General features: G+C 38.6%; 1 long non-coding RNA gene across 3 annotated transcripts in view; it reads left to right on the plus strand.

Moving 5' to 3' along the window:
* Positions 1-4300: 4300 nt before the first annotated feature.
* The window catches only part of LOC123385481, a 242849-nt gene continuing 229675 nt past the window's right edge, over positions 4301-17474 (plus strand). For 2 of the 3 annotated variants that reach the window (XR_006598078.1, XR_006598082.1), the window contains exons 1-2: positions 4306-4472; positions 5411-5588. This is a non-coding gene — a long non-coding RNA (uncharacterized LOC123385481). Of the gene's footprint in view, positions 4473-4905; positions 5001-5410; positions 5589-17474 lie in introns of all 3 variants that reach the window. The other variant, XR_006598090.1, reaches the window with a different exon arrangement.

Below are 17474 nucleotides of genomic sequence, written 5' to 3' on the forward strand. Positions count from 1 at the left end.
AAGTAGCATCCACATGAAGTAACAAGAGATTGGAGAAAGAATGTCTAATGTTTGGTTTTGTTTTTAAAAAGGAGGGGGGAGAGATTTTCGAATAAATGGAAAATTTCATCAAACTAAGGGTTGCCCCAGAGAAGGAAATGGGGAAAAAAAAAATCCAGGGAAAGGAGGAGATTGATTGAAAAAGTTGAGTGGGCATGTCCGGGGAGGATTTATAAGCTCTCATTTAGATTGGATTTGAAGCTAAGAGGAGAAAATCAGTGAAATGCTTAGAGGAAATAGTTGATTATTGCTCCACTTTGTGTAATCATGTAGTAGCCTGGCCTTAGGATGACCTTCCAAAGCTTAGAGAACCATGAGAGAAAAATTGTACCGGAGGGAACAGTAGTAGTTAGGAGTGAAAATTAGACTTCACTAGTCTAAGGTTCAGCATGGGGGTCAGTTCTAGCAATTTTCCATAACTATCACTCATCTGAGACCATGGACATGGGGATCAAGCTCGACTGGAGGTCAACAAAAGAAAGGCAGACACAGGCCCTAGAAATAAAGCAGAGTGTGAGGTAAGGAGGGGATACTTCAGAGACCTATAGCCAAGGGGATCTGGTGGCCATGGTGTTACTTTCCTTCCTTCTTAAACAAGGCAAGGAGACATCATTCTCAAAGCTTACAGAAGGAGGAAGTTGGTTCAAGTAGGAGTTGAGAATTCAGGAGGGGAGGTTAGAAAGAAACTGCTGATAGAAATGTACACAAGTCAGCCAGGGCAATATTGGTTTCAGGAGTAGAATTCAGTGATTGATCACTTACGTACAATATCCAATGCTCATCATAAGTGCCCTCCTTAGTACCCATCACCCATCTAGCCCATTTCCCACCCCCCTCTCTCCATTAACCCTCATTTTTTTCTCCATAGTTCAGAGTCTCTTGTGATTTATTTCCCTCTTCTCTCTCCCCTGCCCCTATGTTCATCTGTTTGGTTTCTTAAATCCCCATGTGAGTGAAATAATATGGTATTTGTCTTTCTCTGATTGACTTATTTAGTTTTTTTTTTTTTTTAATTGAAGTACAGTTGACAATTTTATATTAGTTTCAAATGTACAACATAGTGATTCAACAATCACGTATGCTATGAAATGCTTACAATAGTAAGGGTATTTGCCATCTCTCACCATACAAAGTTATTAAAAAATGACTGACTATATTCCCTATGCTGTACTTTTCATCCCCATGACTTGTTTACTTTAATAAAACTAAAATAGTTTAACTTGAAGCATTTAAGTAACACTATCTTCAATTCTAAAATTTTCACTTCTTTTTGAGTAAATAATACACTTTCCCAGGACTATCTGATTGTTTGCTGAGAATCTCAAGAAGAGAGGGGAAAAAAGAACAGGCATGGCTGGGAGTTGGGGTGAGTGGTGGCTCCTTTTTTTGTATAAAGAGGAAGGAAATAAGATTTCTACACCAAATACTGAAGGTCATCCAGTGGAGCCTATACACATTAAAATGTCCCTTATGATCAAAGAGGGAACATTCGAGTCACATTCCCTTATTGTACATATTATTTGATGATTGTGATAAATTGGATTTTGAAAACTGTAGTCAGGACCAGACAAGGAAAAGATCACTTAATGAAACTTCTAGAAGAGTCTAACCTTCCCCCAGGGCTTTGTCGATGCACATATGATTAACAAAAGCTCATGACTTAATGTCGGCTCTATTACTCTGAGTGGCAATTATTTTGGAGGCTACTAAGCAGTCATTTTCAATCTAACATTATAACATGACACTTCATTCTATACGAATTTTCTCATTGTTGCGAAATGACACATTTCCCTTTATTCTTGACAAAATTGTCTACACCTGGTAACAAAAAAGGGGAAATCAAATTACTGTGTTGATATCTCCCTTGGGGTCAGAGATCAGGCCACACCTGGGGGCTTGAGGAAAAGAAATGTGAATGAAAATATAACAGAAGGGGAACAGGATCACTCCTCTATTCTGGGTGACAGAAAAGTGAAGATACACCAAAATCCTAGAGATGAATGGTTCCTATAGTTCCATACATAGTCAAGAGTGTAATACGATGCCTTTTCCATAAAAGTTACTTTTAGTGACTATTCAAACTATGGATTAAGACGGTTTCTGTGCTCAGGAGGGTGAGGCTGTTGAAATTGTCCAAAAGCGCTCTGAGGTATGAGCAGAATGTTTAATTATACCAGGCCTGGTATTATATGAGTTCACGTTCTCTGTTCTGCTGTAGACCATTATGATCTGAAGGTGATATTACCGCTCTAATTCTCAAAATTATGTAGCTAGACTTGTACCAAGGTATTTCTGCAATAATTCAAAGCAGGTAAATATACATATTATGTTTATTCACCTTTTGTTCTTTCTCCTTTACTTATTATTCCTCCCCCTTTAAAATGCTGGTTGTGTTGCTTGCAACATTAAAACATGAACTTTGAGTTCTCAGTTTTTAGTTGTGAAGATTTTACGAGATTTTAGAATGTGGCAAAATGTGCACATAGGACACACACACAAGTTACCTTTTTAAAAATCTTTGCTTTTAAGGATACTTTTTAAAATTATTTCAGCGGTTAAGAGTTTAAGAGAGAGACCACACATAAGTTGGTTAAACGGTGATGATTGTTCCTGTTCCTTTTTAACTTGCGGCTCATGTCGTAATTAAACCCTTGGTATATATGAAGTGGGAGTAGAGGTCAGAGAGGTAACAGGGCTTAGAGGGAGATGAGCAGGCTGGGAGAGTGTAGGCAAAGGTGTGTACGGTCAAGAGTAAGAAATAAACCAGAAAACAAGCAGGAAATGCAAAGTAAGGACTTTGCAATTATCCTGTGGCACAGAATAATGTGTCTCCATAACATAATGCAGAGAAATCAATTTCTGGTCTGTGCTAAAGCCAGGATATGACAGGTGGGTACACTCTACCCTCTATTAAATCCCAAGCCTCAATTATGCAGTGAATTCCCATCATTCTTTATATTTGTGTTTACTTTTCACAAGCACTACAATAAATCATTGGTGAGGTGCAAAGAGGGAATGAGGTGGAGAAGAGAGAAGAGAAAACAGCACATGCACTAAAAACTATTTCATGCAAGTTTCCTAGTCTCTTACAAGACCCTGTCCTACGACCTGAGCCCGTATCTTCTTAGTGAAGTAGCTGGAACTCGCACAGGAAAGATTGCTGCCACTTTAAGCTCATCTCTGCAATTTACTCACCTGTGTCTGTTAAACCCAGTTTTGAGGCACACACTGGAATTCAACTGTCTTTGGGCTTCAGCAGATTTCAAAAATGGGGTGTGGTACATTGTTTTGATATAACTTCTGACCTGGAAAGAACTATTTCTGAGCCTTAGAACAACTGTCGAAGGGTTAGAGCTTTCTAATAAGCTGGATATTGGCACCATAAATAAAACCCAAGACAGATACGTCGTCTCTTTCCAAGTGCGTAAGATACACCTGAAGACTTTGTGTTTTCATCTACAGGGGCCTTCGAAATACTGAAAGCTGTCTGCTCACCTTTGCCACGGTAGTCTAATGATTGACCCTTGAGGTACGTATTTTATTCTTTGTAGGCGACCCAGTGAAAACTTTGGTGTAAAATGATGGCAGAGCATTTTAGGAGTTACTTGTCCTGACTTGATTCACACAATAGGCAGGCCTGGTTGAAAGGGAGACACCCAAGTCCATACAAGCAAGGCATCCAGAGTTTAAAATTATTGTTGTTTTTTTTGTTGTTGTTGTTTTGTTGCATTTTGAAGCGTATGAATCTCCCATAGCCACAGTTCATTTAAGAAAAAGAGCAGAGCCCAATTTTCAGTTGAGAAGGCAGTGAGGGCCTTGCACAAATTCCTTTGTGTTCTTTGTAACATCAGGCATTACAGTTTTTCATTCAAAACATGTAGGCGGATGATCAAACACACGTAGAGCAGTAAGTGATTTCTTCAAGTTAGAGCAAAGCAGAGCAGGCTGTGTGGCCACTGTTTGGCAGGGGATTTTATATGCCCTGGTGACCACTTTCTACTTAATTTTCCTGTAGAACCTCTAAAGAAACTGTTAAAAGGGATTCTCTCACCTTTTCAGCATGTGGGCAGGTTTTTCCTGCCACTTTGGCTTAAAATCGAAAACGTGAATTGTTGCATCGTGTTTACACTGACAGACAGGTGCCCTTCCTGGGTCTCCCAATGCTTGCAAAGGCACCGAGGTTCATCAGGATAATGAATGTGGAAGGGAAAGTAAACAGCTGTTTCCACTAGTTCCTTCTAGAAAGCTCCTCCTAAGGCCTGCGCTCTAGGCTGAGGCCAGCTGAAAGCTGTAGATAAAATTGGCTGCTGACCGTCAAGGCTGCAGATCCAAAAGGAACTCAGTGTCTCCTGCGGTGAGACTCTTACACTGTTCCGTTCTCCTTCTCAGTACCAACGGTAATAACAGCATAGCGACAACATCACGCAGAATCTGTAAGTACAATACAATTATATCTGACAATAACGTTTGCAGCTACATTATAAATTTTTATACCCAGTAAATAACTGGTAAACAAAGGAATAAATCCTAAAACACATTACAGAGTGATTTGCAAATAGTTTTCTTTTGTAATCTCTTTAACAAATATTAAGGTCTCTGTTTCACAGGAAAGTGCTATCCAGGTCATTGATATGATTGACTTGATTCCACATGGATTAGTGAATGATAGAGGGGAGATCCAAATCAGTTTTCTGGTTCTGTGCTGATTTGTTTGGCCCGTGCCATGTGGAAAAATTAATTTCCAGCTGCCAATTATTCCAACTGAGTCTGTCCCCTGGATAGCTAAGGCCATAACCCTTTATAGGTTGAGGGTGTTACCGGATTTTTCTCTACCCTTTATTTGATTGTCCTTCCTTCCTATTTAAGCTCACCCTGGGTTTCTCTGGAATCTCCAGCCATTGTCAGCAAAGATTATTGTGACCTGGAAGACAAGTCCACAATTACCCAGGTCAAAGTACAAGGTGATAAGCGCATTCAACTTTATTTGCCCATATTTTAAGAAAGAGGCTTCCAGGGAAAAGGGCAGATACATTTTAACGTTCTCACTACACTAATGAGATTAAGTTCCACCACTTTTGTGTCAGAGACAGCGCTAATGATCTACTTAAAAAAAAAAGGGGGGGGGGGAAGAAAGAAAGGAAAAAGGCGAGTCTCCCATTTCCTTTGAGAAAAACGCATTTATCTGCTCAACCAAGTTTACTGAGCATCTCCTTTTTGATAAGAACCATGTGACATTCAAATGAGGGTGAGGGTGTGCAGATAGGCCATCACATGCTCCCTAAATGTGGGTGTATGTTTGGGTGGATGAAAGCACACATGAAATGATATTTTCTCTCAGCACTAGTCACTCATTGTAGTCATTGCCTTACAGAATTACCAGGATCACAGTGCCTCAGGCTTTGATTTCTGCTGGCAGGCATCTTCTCAGATGGAACAGGTTGCATTCTCCTATAGGAACATGGAAAGGGAAATATCAATGCTTGGAGTCCTCGGGGAAGGGGAGACATGCCCAAAGCAAGATCCAACTTCTGTGCTACCATGTACCTGGGGTAGGTTCCTTGATAGGGCCTGAGGCCCCTGCTCAAGTCAGATCCCCAGTCATTTGCCCTCATGGGCTGGGTCACAGTCACGGCTATGGGAGGATATCTAGATTGGATGCCATGTGCTGGACTAGAGCTTTTTTAGTCCCATATATGGGAAATTAGGAATTAATATTCATAGATTACAGCAGCCCTTTATAGTAAGAGGGATTTATGAGGACCTGGCTTTGCAAAAAGGAGATAGGCTGAGGATGGCAAGCCTACTGGCCTTGATTCTTCATACACTCTAGGAACATAGGGCTGGACATCTCCCCTGAAATTTGGAACTGTCTTTGTGGTTAGAGGTGGGCCACCACCTCCATGGCTGTTACACACCATGACAATCCCCTAGCACCTCAACTGCCATCACATACCAGCACTTATCGGACAAAGAATTTGTGAGTGAACTGAAAGGTCAGAGTTATGAAAACGCCCAAGAGGGTGTTGGTTACGGGAGATTGGCAGACTATCTATTGGCAGAGTATTGTTGATCCTCTTGGTTTGAGCTTCAAGAATTGATGGCTAACATCATAGGTCTCTGATCTTGCATGACTCTCTATCTGTTTCAATCCTTCATGTCAGAGCAGGGTATCACAAAGCACCAATGGTGATCTTGTATGATTAATATAGAAGTGGAAATGTACTCAACCTCCCGCTGTACCTTGTCAGTACAAAAAGGTTTAGGTGTTTTAAAAAATGATTCCTGTGGGGGTTATGAACTTTGTAAGGATAAAAGGTCAGATTTTTAGGCTATATGACCTTTAGACATGTCTTCAACAAATGGGAGTCCCCTTGCCTACATTGTTAGGGAAAGAGCGAGTTTGCCCTCACACTGGTCAATGCAAGAACCATGTAAAGATAGTCATAGAAAGGGTACTATAGTTGGTGGTGGACAGATAAATGGTGTCTAAGGGGAAAAGTCTCCTTTATGTCATATTTGCCAGTGTTTGCTGTGTAAATTCTTCCACCATGTTACTTTAACAAGTGGCTCTCAAGATTCCTGAACATTTAACAGTTGGCTTTTGCAAGCCTTTATAAGGTGGTTCCAGTAGAGGGTTTATAACTCATGCTTCCGACACAAAAAACAAATGTACCTTGATAGATCCTAGTTTACTCTTTTGGATCAGTGAAATTAATTACAAAAAGATCAATTCTCCCTCTCCATTTGGGTTGAGAATGCATGAGAATCAGATCATTCTGTTTTAGGTTGCCAGGCCCCAAAGTCATATCCCAAGGATATCCTTACTCTTAACTGGGATACAGTGAGTTGAGCTTATAGACTTAGAGAGGTGTCAAAGTCAGGTGCATACAGAGCAGGGCTAAACTGGATTGTCAGGAAGGGAATCTGAAGAATTGACAATGACGTAAGAAGTAAAAGAAGTAAAAATCAAGAATTGTAAAAATCCTCGAACACAAGTATTTATTTATTTATTTTTTACTTTTTTTTACTTTTTTTTTCACGTTTATTTATTTTTGGGACAGAGAGAGAGCATGAACGGGGGAGGGGCAGAGAGAGAGGGAGACACAGAATCGGAAACAGGCTCCAGGCTCTGAGCCATCAGCCCAGAGCCTGACGCGGGGCTCGAACTCACGGACCGCGAGATCGTGACCTGGCTGAAGTCGGACGCTTAACCGACTGCGCCACCCAGGCGCCCCCACAAGAATTTATTTTTATCTTCATGCCTTCCTTGAATACTAACCAATTTTTGCCCTTACGGACCATATATACTCTTGTAAGGGGACGAAGAAATCAAAACACAAGTAGTTGAAGACAGTTAAAGGTAGCAGCATATGCAAACATTAATTAAAATTAAATGAGCTGTTGAAGTAGAAACTGACAGAGTTGAGGTTTAAAAAAGGAATTCAGAGATCATTCTGAAAAAGTAACATTCAAACCAAGACCTGAGTGCTTAATCAGCAGGGCAAACACGTAGAGTCAGCCAGATAAAAGTAATAACAAATATAAGGTACCCTAAGCCAGGAAAATGCTCCGTAAGTTCAAGTGACACCTACTATGGCTGGGACCCCCTGAAGGAACTTGGAGAAGGTCTGTTGAAGATGAGGCCAAACAAATAAGCAGGCATAGATGACATGGGGTCTTCATATGCCCTAGCAAGTCTTAGAATTCTTTTTAATTTTAATGAGAAATCTTTGGAGGGTTTAAAAGAGCTGGCGATGCCTGATTTGTTTTTTTCAAAAGATTGCTCCATTTGCTTACAGGGCATTTGGGCGGCAAAGGAATAATGGAGTGGATGGGTTTGGGCTGATCTGGAAAAATTCAGAGGCAGACCGCTATAGTCGCTCATCGACAACCCTAGCGCAGATTTGCAGATGGACGGAGCTCAAAGGGGGCAAAATACAGGCTTGGCTCTAAAAGGAACTGACACCTTCTGTACTGAAGGAACATAGAATCACAGGTTTTTGTTAGCTTAACTGAGAGCAATGACACCCAGTGGTACAATGTGTCTGGCACAGCACAGTCCAATCCAACTTTGAAATTAAATGCTTGAATGAAACGGAGCCTACCTCAACTTTTATATTGATGGTTGCTACTGCAAATGATTGGTTGAGTCAGCAGAATCCTAGCAGAAAAGTGAAACTTGGAAACTCTCTAACAAATCACAGCTCAAAGAATAAAATTTAGTGAATAGCTTTCCCCAAAGAAATGAATTAAGGAGAGACCATTCATTTTCTGTTTAATTGGCAAAAAAGCCCTTCATGTGATGATTTTAATTGTGTATCCCATGGGCAGACATACGTTTCATGAATTCACTACGGATTTAGAAGGTCATAGACAACAAAAGCATTTCTTCCATTATGTCTATTTACGGATTCTAAGTTTCAGTAATTAACTCAGAAATGGAATAAACCATTTTTAATTAACCTGAACATGCAACCTGTAAGAGGTTCATTTTTCTATAAAGTTTTAAAATGATTCTTTATGAATTCATTCATTTTCATTACACAAAAATAAAATTCTAGATTGAGGTTTTAGTCACATACTAATGGGCCTCAAAATTCATTAGTGTTACTTACCATTAAGAGATACACTTGAAAGATATATTTGCAAGTCTCGTTCATGATGAATTTTCAATCTTGTAATTATAATAAGACAATGGCAGTAAAATACAGTGGCTGCCATATGCCTTTGAAGTATTTCTCTTTAAAAAGTAATTTCTTATATTGTCTACAAATCAGATAGATGATGATTGTGTTTGCAAATTTATCGCATTAAGCTGTTTCAGACCTACTATCAAAGACCAAAGATATGCTTGTTAAAAATAAATGATAACCAGTTCAGGTCATTACCTTTGTAATTAACATCCAGTAGTTATTGACAATAAGTACAATATGTAAAGTACGTATCGTCATGTATGTATTGACAACATGACAGATTTACCTGAAACACATCCATACCCATCATATGTAGTCAGTTTCCTGAGTGTGAAATGTCTTCCAGCAAATCTTGCATGTAACAGCTGTTGATAGCATTGTCTAGGTTCAATATTTGTGCGAATAGTAGCCTGTGACTTATAATGCGTTAACACTTAGGCTGACCACTAATACTGTTGACTGGGAAAATGGTAAGAGTATTCTGATGAGAGCTAGAGAGAGAGAAGAGGGGAGAAGAAGAAGAAGGAGATGAAGGTGATTAACTAGCATCAGAAGAACAAGAAGAGGAAGAGGAGGAAAAGGGAGGCAAGAAGGCAGAAGAGGAAATAATGGGGGTGGTGGAAACAGCTGTCCTATTCTTGGTTCATTGGGTGAATCTGGGAAGTGACAATCACCATCCACTTCCCCAGTAGGAAATCCAGACTGCGTGTCACCATCTCCACCATCTTGACAATACCAAAACCTTATGTAGAATGTTACAATTTCACATAACATCTCCCAGGTCATTTTTTTTTTTTGATGTGAAATTTATTGTCAAATTGGTTTCCATACAACACCTGTGCTCATCCCAACAGGTGCCCTCCTCAATGCCTATCACCCATCCTCCACTCCCTCCCACCTCATCAACCCTCAGTTTATTCTCAGTCTTTAAGAGTCTCATACAGTTTGCCTCCTTCTCTCTCTATAACTTTTTTTTTCCCCTTCCCCTCCCTCATGGTCTTCTGTTAAGCTTCTCAGGATCCACATAAGAGTGAAAACATATGGTATCTATGTTTCTCTGTATGACTTATTTCACTTAGCATAACACTCTCCAGTTCCATCCACATTGCTACAAAAGGCCATATTTCATTCTTTCTCTTTACAAAGTAGTATTCCATTGTATATATAAACCACGACTTCTTTTTCCATTCATCAGTTGATGGACATTTAGGCTCTTTCCATAATTTGGCTATTGTTGAAAGTGCTGCTATAAACATTGGGGTACAAGTGGCCCTGTGCATCAGCACTCCTGTATCCCTTGGGTAAATTCCTAGCAGTGCTACTGCTGGGTCATAGGATAGATCTGTTTTTAATTTTTTGAGGAACTCCCACACTGTTTTCCAGAGCGGCTGCACCAATTTGCATTCCCACCAACAGTGCAGGAGGGTTCCCATTTCTCCACATCCTCTCCAGCATCTATAGTCTCCTAATTTGTTTATTTTAGCCACCCTGACTGGCATGAGGTGATATTTCAGTGTGGTTTTGTTTTGTATTTCCCTGATGAGGAGAGCCGTTGAGCATCTTTTCATGTGCCTGTTGGCCATCTGGATGGCTTCTTTAGAGAAGCGTCTATTCATGTTTTCTGCCCATTTCTTCACTGGATTATTTGTTTTTCAGGTGTGGAGTTTGGTGAGTTCTTTATATATTTTGGATACTAGCCCTTTGTCCGATATGTCATTTGCAAATATCTTTTCCCATTCCGTTGGTTGCCTTTTAGTTTTATTGATTATTTCCTTTGCAGTGCAAAAGCTTTTTATCTTCATGAGGTCCCAGTAGTTCATTTTTGCTTTTAATTCCCTTGCCTTTGGAGATGTATCAAGTAAGAAATTGCTGCGGCTGATGTCAGAGAGGTTTTTTCCTGCTTTCTCCTCCAGGGTTTTGATGGTTTCGTGTCTCACATTCGGGTCCTTTATCGATTTTGAGTTTATTTTTGTGAATGGTGTAAGTGGTCTAGTTTCAATCTTCCACATGTTGCTGTCCAGTTCTCCCAGCACCATTTGTTAAAGAGACTGTCTTTTTTCCATTGGATATTCTTTCCTGCCTTGTCAAAGATTAGTCGGCCGTACGTTTGTGGGTCTAGTTCTGGGGTTTCTATTTTATTCCATTGGTCTCTGTGTCTGTTTTTGTGCCAATGCCATGTTGTCTTGTTGATTACAGCTTTGTAATAGGGGCTAAAGTCTGGGATTGTGATGCCTCCTGCTTTGGTCTTCTTCAATATTACGTTGGCTATTTGGGGCCTTTTGTGGTTCCATACAAATTTTAGGATTGCTTGTTCTAGCTTCGAGAAGAAAGCTGGTGTAATTTTGGTTGGGATTGCATTGAATGTGTAGATAGCTTTGGGTAGTATTGACATTTTGACAATATTTATTCTTCCAATCCATGAGCACGGAATGTTTTTCCATTTCTTTATATCTTCTTCAATTTCTTTCATATGCTTTCTATAGTTTTCAGCATACAGATCGTTTACATCTTTGGTTAGGTTTTTTATATGCAAGCCAAGTATTTTTTAAGTCAAATAGAATTTTTGAGAGAGAGAATTTTCTCTTCCTTGGGATCATACAGTGTTCTGCTTATGGGGAACAGACTCATTCTGGTTATTTCAGCATTAGAAAGTTGTTTGTAAGGACACAGCAGGACCACATGGGTCAGGCCTCTGAAAAAGAGCAGGAGCTACAGGATAACTATGCCTCATGATAGGTTCCCAGGATCCTTGGAAGTTAGCTGAAGGGATTATTTGGTAAGCCTCTAGCAGTAGAATTTCACTGTTCTTTGCCTGCCCCTGTCAGTTATCAGTTAACTTTTCTCATTTATTCTCCCACTTAAACCAACTCATCCATTTCCCCGGAGTTTTTATTTAATTACCACCTTTCTTATTTGGGAGGAGCTTTGGCATTATACTGTAAGAAAGACCCCTGGCAAACCTACCCATGAGTTCCTTTTTGAGTTGCATGTCACTCCTGTCCAATCAACTGTGATCAGGAGGCTAGGTCAATAGTTGCGACAGATTCCTTTCCAGGAGGGCCATGGGAATGGCTGCCGTTTTGATGTTTGGTTCCTACAGTCACCAAATTTTTAAGGTAGGATTCTGGTTTAGCTCCCAAAGCTCACCTTCCAGAATATTAGTATCTCAGTAATCCATTTCATGGAAATAAAAGAAGAAAAACCATATCAAAGGGGGAAATTTTTATATAAAATTCTCATGGCCGTCTAGTCATACTGGAAAGTGAAATGTCTCTTAAAGTAAGCAAGCCCCTGAATTTCTGAAAGCACATTCATTTCGTTATTTATCACATTTATATTGACTTTTTTGAACTAAACAAATTCCCAGGCCCACCTTCCCACCCCGCTGTCAGCTTTCATGGGTCTTAAATTATGTTAGTAAATGATGCTAGTGGGACTAGGAAGAATTTTATATTTGAAATTAAATGGTGATGTCTCTCTTCTGGCACAGTCTGCTCTGACAAGATGCTGCTAGAGAACTGCATAATGAGACTGCTAGAGAACCAGCCATAGTCATGACATTCAACTTCAGTGTCCAATTTCACGTTGCCTTAAAATGATGAGGGATAATGGCATAAAATCAGTTTTTGAACATCAACTTTTGACCTAGCTCATTCAGTTCTTAAGGCAAAAGTGGGTCCGTTGGCCAAGGTATTTGGGGCATTTTCTTCAGTTTTTAGCACAATGGTACTCTTAAAATAAAACATACATTGGCTTGCATGAAATGTTACTGTTATTTGGGACTGAGAAACTACCACCTGGAAGAGACTATTTCTCAAGAGCGATAGGACAGCACATACCATGAAATTATAGTAACAACAGCTGAACACTGATCCATCTGGAAACTTTAAACAATGCATCTGGCAATTTACAGGTAATAACTTGCCACTTTTGACAGAAAATGTCATAAATATTTCTTATTATTACCAAACAAGACACCTGTGAGCTCAGAGCGAACCTTTATAAATCTAGGGGCCATATTGGCTGGCTGTCCATAAAGTCAGCTAATCTTTCAAATTGGAAAATGCTATAAACATGCAAAGGAGTCATAAGATTTGTGAATAAAAGTAAACTGTTTGACAGTGGAGTGCAGTTGGATTTTAAATGTAAGTGGGTCTTGGACATGATAATCATGGATCCCTGTTTTCCTGGGACTCTGCTGGTTTATGCCATTGGCCCTGTTGAATTGTTAAAGGTGTTCTTCTTTCACTCTGAAACGTGTTCTTGCCCCCCACATTGAAAGATAAATTATATCTTGTCCTTAGTCTTCACACATTTATGCTCCAGAGGTCAAAAAAAGTGAGAAAGAACTGAAGAAGAATTTAGGCCTCCAACTGTTATGAAAAATGGTAATGAAAAAGCTGTTGAGTTTTATTTGAGGACATCATTGCTTTAGTGTCACCTGTCATATTATGGTCCCCTCTGAGAAGATAAGGAAGGCTTTCAGGAACAGCAGGCTGGATTGAGATAGACATATATAAATTTGTAGGTAGGTAGATGGATGGATGGATGAAGATGCTAGGAAGATAGATGATAGGCAGATGATAAATAGATAGTAGATAAAGAGAGATTAATATACATGATAAATACATGATAGTAGATAAAGATAGGTAAAATAGGTGATAGATTATGAAGATAGAGATGATAAAGAAAGAGATGATAGATTGATATAGGAGAAAGAGAAAGAAAGAGACACCTATATACATACTGTATGTATAATGAGCTCAACTCTGTACTCAGCTAATTACAATTCCTCTAATGTTCTTTCTGAGAAGTAATGCTGAGCTGTTTGCATTTTCTAGCTCCCCAGTGATGCACCACTCTTTTGAAAATCAGTAGATATGTTTTATGCATCCTCTAAAAATCCATGCAAAGGAAGACACCATTTATAGAAAATCTCAACTCAAGCTTAATTTTGTAAAGACCAGGAATAACTGTATTGAACATAGAAATTCAACTTCTAACTCAATGAATTAACTTAGTATGATGAAGATAACTTTATCACATCATCAATAATTTGAAAGATAGAACATTTTCAAAAGAATAGAGTTTTGAACTAATTGAACTTCACCAATATCCCTTTTGAACACATGGTAAAACTTTATTGCAACGAGCGGTAGTTTCTTCCCGTTACAAACTAGTTCCTCCTTTCATGGGCCATCTTTCCTCATTTTTGAACTTCATCTTGTCCTCAAGTAACTTATTCAGCAAGAGGGGCTAGCATTTTCTACATAATGAAAATCAAGTAATTTAAATCTCAGGCTTTCATCAGCAGATGAAATTGAATTAAATCAACAAAGAAAACTAGGGTAGAAATATTCAAACCATGCTTTTCCTGAAGCAGTCAGTACACACATCTATGGAATGAGATCAAGGGTGAAACTGTGAGGGAAATTGGTGAAGTTTCATAATAATCTTTTAGGAGGCTAAACTAGAATATTTGCAGTTATATAGTGTTTGTTTGTTGTTTTTTTTTAACAAGACCTCAAAGTCATATTATATATAGGTGTATATATCTTGGCTATAAGCCACCAATGTGGCAAAAAGAAGGAAGATGAATACTCATGCATTAATTATCTTCTTGCCCTAGTTAACAATGCATTTTAATTAAGACGGCCCATTTCATTATCACCCCAAGATAGTCATGTAATATCTGAAATTCACAAGTTCTTTATAAAAATGTTGCTGTCATTGATAGTAAATTAAGCAATATATTGCTTTATTCATAATTAAGGTATAGGTACCCTCAAATTTAAATGGATACTGTCCAAAAGAGAAACATAAATAAGAATTGATGAGTGGAATTGAAAATATTATTTGAACTTAAAGCCACTAGTTATATTCATATTTATATCTTTTTAAGATCATTTTTATCTGTCTATACATGCCTGTATCACTATGCCGCTTTTGTTGGTGGTATAATGAGATAAGTTTTTGTCCATCCATCCATCCTTACTCCATAGTGCTGCTTCAAGGTCACGTTGCAGAAAGAGTAGTGGCTTTGGGAAGCAGTGAGGTGAAGAAACACTCAAAAACTTCTTGGGTTTATAGATCTCTACAAGTCTTACCTTGATTGGTGGCAAAATCAAAGCAGTGCCTATTTAGCATAGCTCAAGAAATCCATCTCTGCGTACCAGGATACCTGTACTCCCTTGTCTCTGAAATACCAGGTCTGGAGATTATACTAGCTTGGAAGACAGGTATCTTAGTCATGGCCATGGAGGGCCCCTGGAATCAAGTTCAATTCTGACTTGAATATGTGTCTCATCTTGTCAAGTACTTATCCTTTATTGCCAGGGAACATTTTGGATTATATTGAGGATGGTCAGTGTTGTTACCCTTTACCTTTCTTTCTCTTCTCCTCCTTTTCTTCTTCTTACATTCATGGAAAGTATAGTTTCTCATTTCCGGGGAGGTCAGGGAAAGGGATCAATGACACCAATCTGCTGAAGATTTTTTGTTAGTTCATAATGAGTGGAATCTTTAATGGCTTTCTTCTGTATCTCTGGAGAATATTTTGTAACTGAATGAAATGGGGCCCTAAATATATGCAAACCTTCACTTTTAGAGACTATACTCCTGTCTTGTACAACTCATTTTTGTGCCTTTGTTTTCCTTTTGATTTCCTACTCTTTTGTATTGCCAAGTAATCAGTCCTAAAAAGGCAACAGCCCTTCCTAATAGAAATGCTTCCAGATAGTGGATCAAGAATATAGTCCTTGAAACACCCACTAACATAATTAATTTGAAGTTCATACACCTCTCTCCCCAGGAGAGAAGAATGGCCTTTGCTTTTGAAGTCCCAGATGGACTAAGTTACTTGTGAAATAAAATACCTACTCCGTGTCTGTGTAACACTGAGTATTTTATCTAAAAGTGTCAATAGTTAAAACATTTGAAATCATAGTAACAAATACAATTCTGAGTTGCTAAAAATTTACCTCTGGCATCACCTCTTTTCCCTGTCACATCTCCCTCCAAGATCTGGTGACGCCCCTTGACTGATTATCTGACCAGAATCCCCCTTTGGATTCTGGCTCAAATTACACTTTCCAGGCACCCCCACATATCTGGATGGAGATATCATGAACAGTGTGGAAAGCACATGAGTCAGACAAGCTTCTGCCAGTTCTGGAACATTAAACAAGTAATTTTAGCGCTTGAAATACTAACTTCCTTCTTTTTTTTTTAATGTTTATTTTGAGAGAGAGAGAAAGTGAGAGTGAGAGACAGAGTGCAAGTGGAGGGGTGCATAGAGAGAGGGAGAACACAGAATCTGAAGCAGGCTCCAGGCTCTGAGCTGTCAACACAGAGCCTGACGTGGGGCTTGAATTCGTGAACCACAAGCTCATGACTGGACGTGAAAGAAACTTCCTTCTTTCTAAGTGAGAAGACTACCACTTGTCCATTAAGTTTATTTTGAAAGTCAAATGAGATAAAAGTGTAAATCACATTTCTGTCTGGCACATAGTAGGTACTCAGTATAATTTTAAGTGTTCAGCTTTTTCTACCCTGCAACTAAACACATATATGCTAAATAATGCAAATGCATTAATTTCTGTGTACTCATGGGTTAAGTGGGTCCTTAATGCCTTAATTTTCTTTTTCTTAATTATCTTGACTGTGAAACACAAGAATTAAAATATTAGAACATCAGAGAAGCTGAATTTGATCCATAATTTTACCCACTTCTAAGCAGAATCTAGCTTTACTCTTTCCTTTTCTATATGTTTGAATGTATATGTAATTATAGATTTGTTAAAGTGTGTATATATTTGTATATCATTGTTTTCCAATTTTTAAGTTGCTATTTTCAAGCTTCCTTTATGGCCTCATAGTTGTTGCATTTATGGTTGCATAATATCCTAATTAAATGCTGTTGAAAACTTAAGAATATTTTCAGAATTTACCATGATAACTAATATGGCTAATAAACAGCTTGTTTCATGTATGTGTTTTTCAAGAATTCTAAGTGAAATAATTGAATGCGTCTGGGTAATCATTATCTTTTAAGTGGCTCTTAATATCAGTATGTAAAAGAACACAGTGTTTTTGGAGGTGTAGGGAAAGAAATTTTTTTCCTCTACCTTTTGAGTTCTTCTAGCTGATGTATGAATTAAATTGGCATGAGACAGATTAACAGGAGAAGAAATACAAGGTTTTATTATGTGTGCATGACTGTGCAATAATAAAATTGAGTCCTGAACATATGATCAAGGCAGGCAATGTTTATACAGTTTAGATAAAGGGACAATAAATTTGTGAGAAATTGACAGGATAAAGAAGACATGTTTGTGGGCTTTGATTTGTATGGAATTCTAAATGGAATGTGAGTTGAGGTAGTAAGTTAGTAAAAAAAAAAAAGTAGCTTTTTGCTATGGCTTTTTCAGTTTTAAAATTCCTATCTCTGGTAGTAAGGATGTCTTTTGTACTTATTAGGACAGGGAGGGCACATTTTATATGAAAGAGTAATTTCCTGCCTTGGGGGAGGTAGGGGAGATTCTGAATATCCTTGCACTGGCTTGTTCTCAGTAGCTTCAGTGCAAAATAATATGCCATTGCAGTATATTTAGGGTAGCCTGCCCTTGCCCTCTACAGTTGTAACACCTTTGTCTTTAATCAAAGCAGCCATGTTAAAATTGGAGTTTAATTAAAAGTGTCTTCCTAATGGCGAACCTTAGAGAAATACCTTTGAGCAGCCAG

The sequence above is a fragment of the Felis catus genome, chromosome A1, assembly GCF_018350175.1.
Source record: "Felis catus isolate Fca126 chromosome A1, F.catus_Fca126_mat1.0, whole genome shotgun sequence".
Lineage (NCBI taxonomy): Eukaryota > Metazoa > Chordata > Mammalia > Carnivora > Felidae > Felis > Felis catus.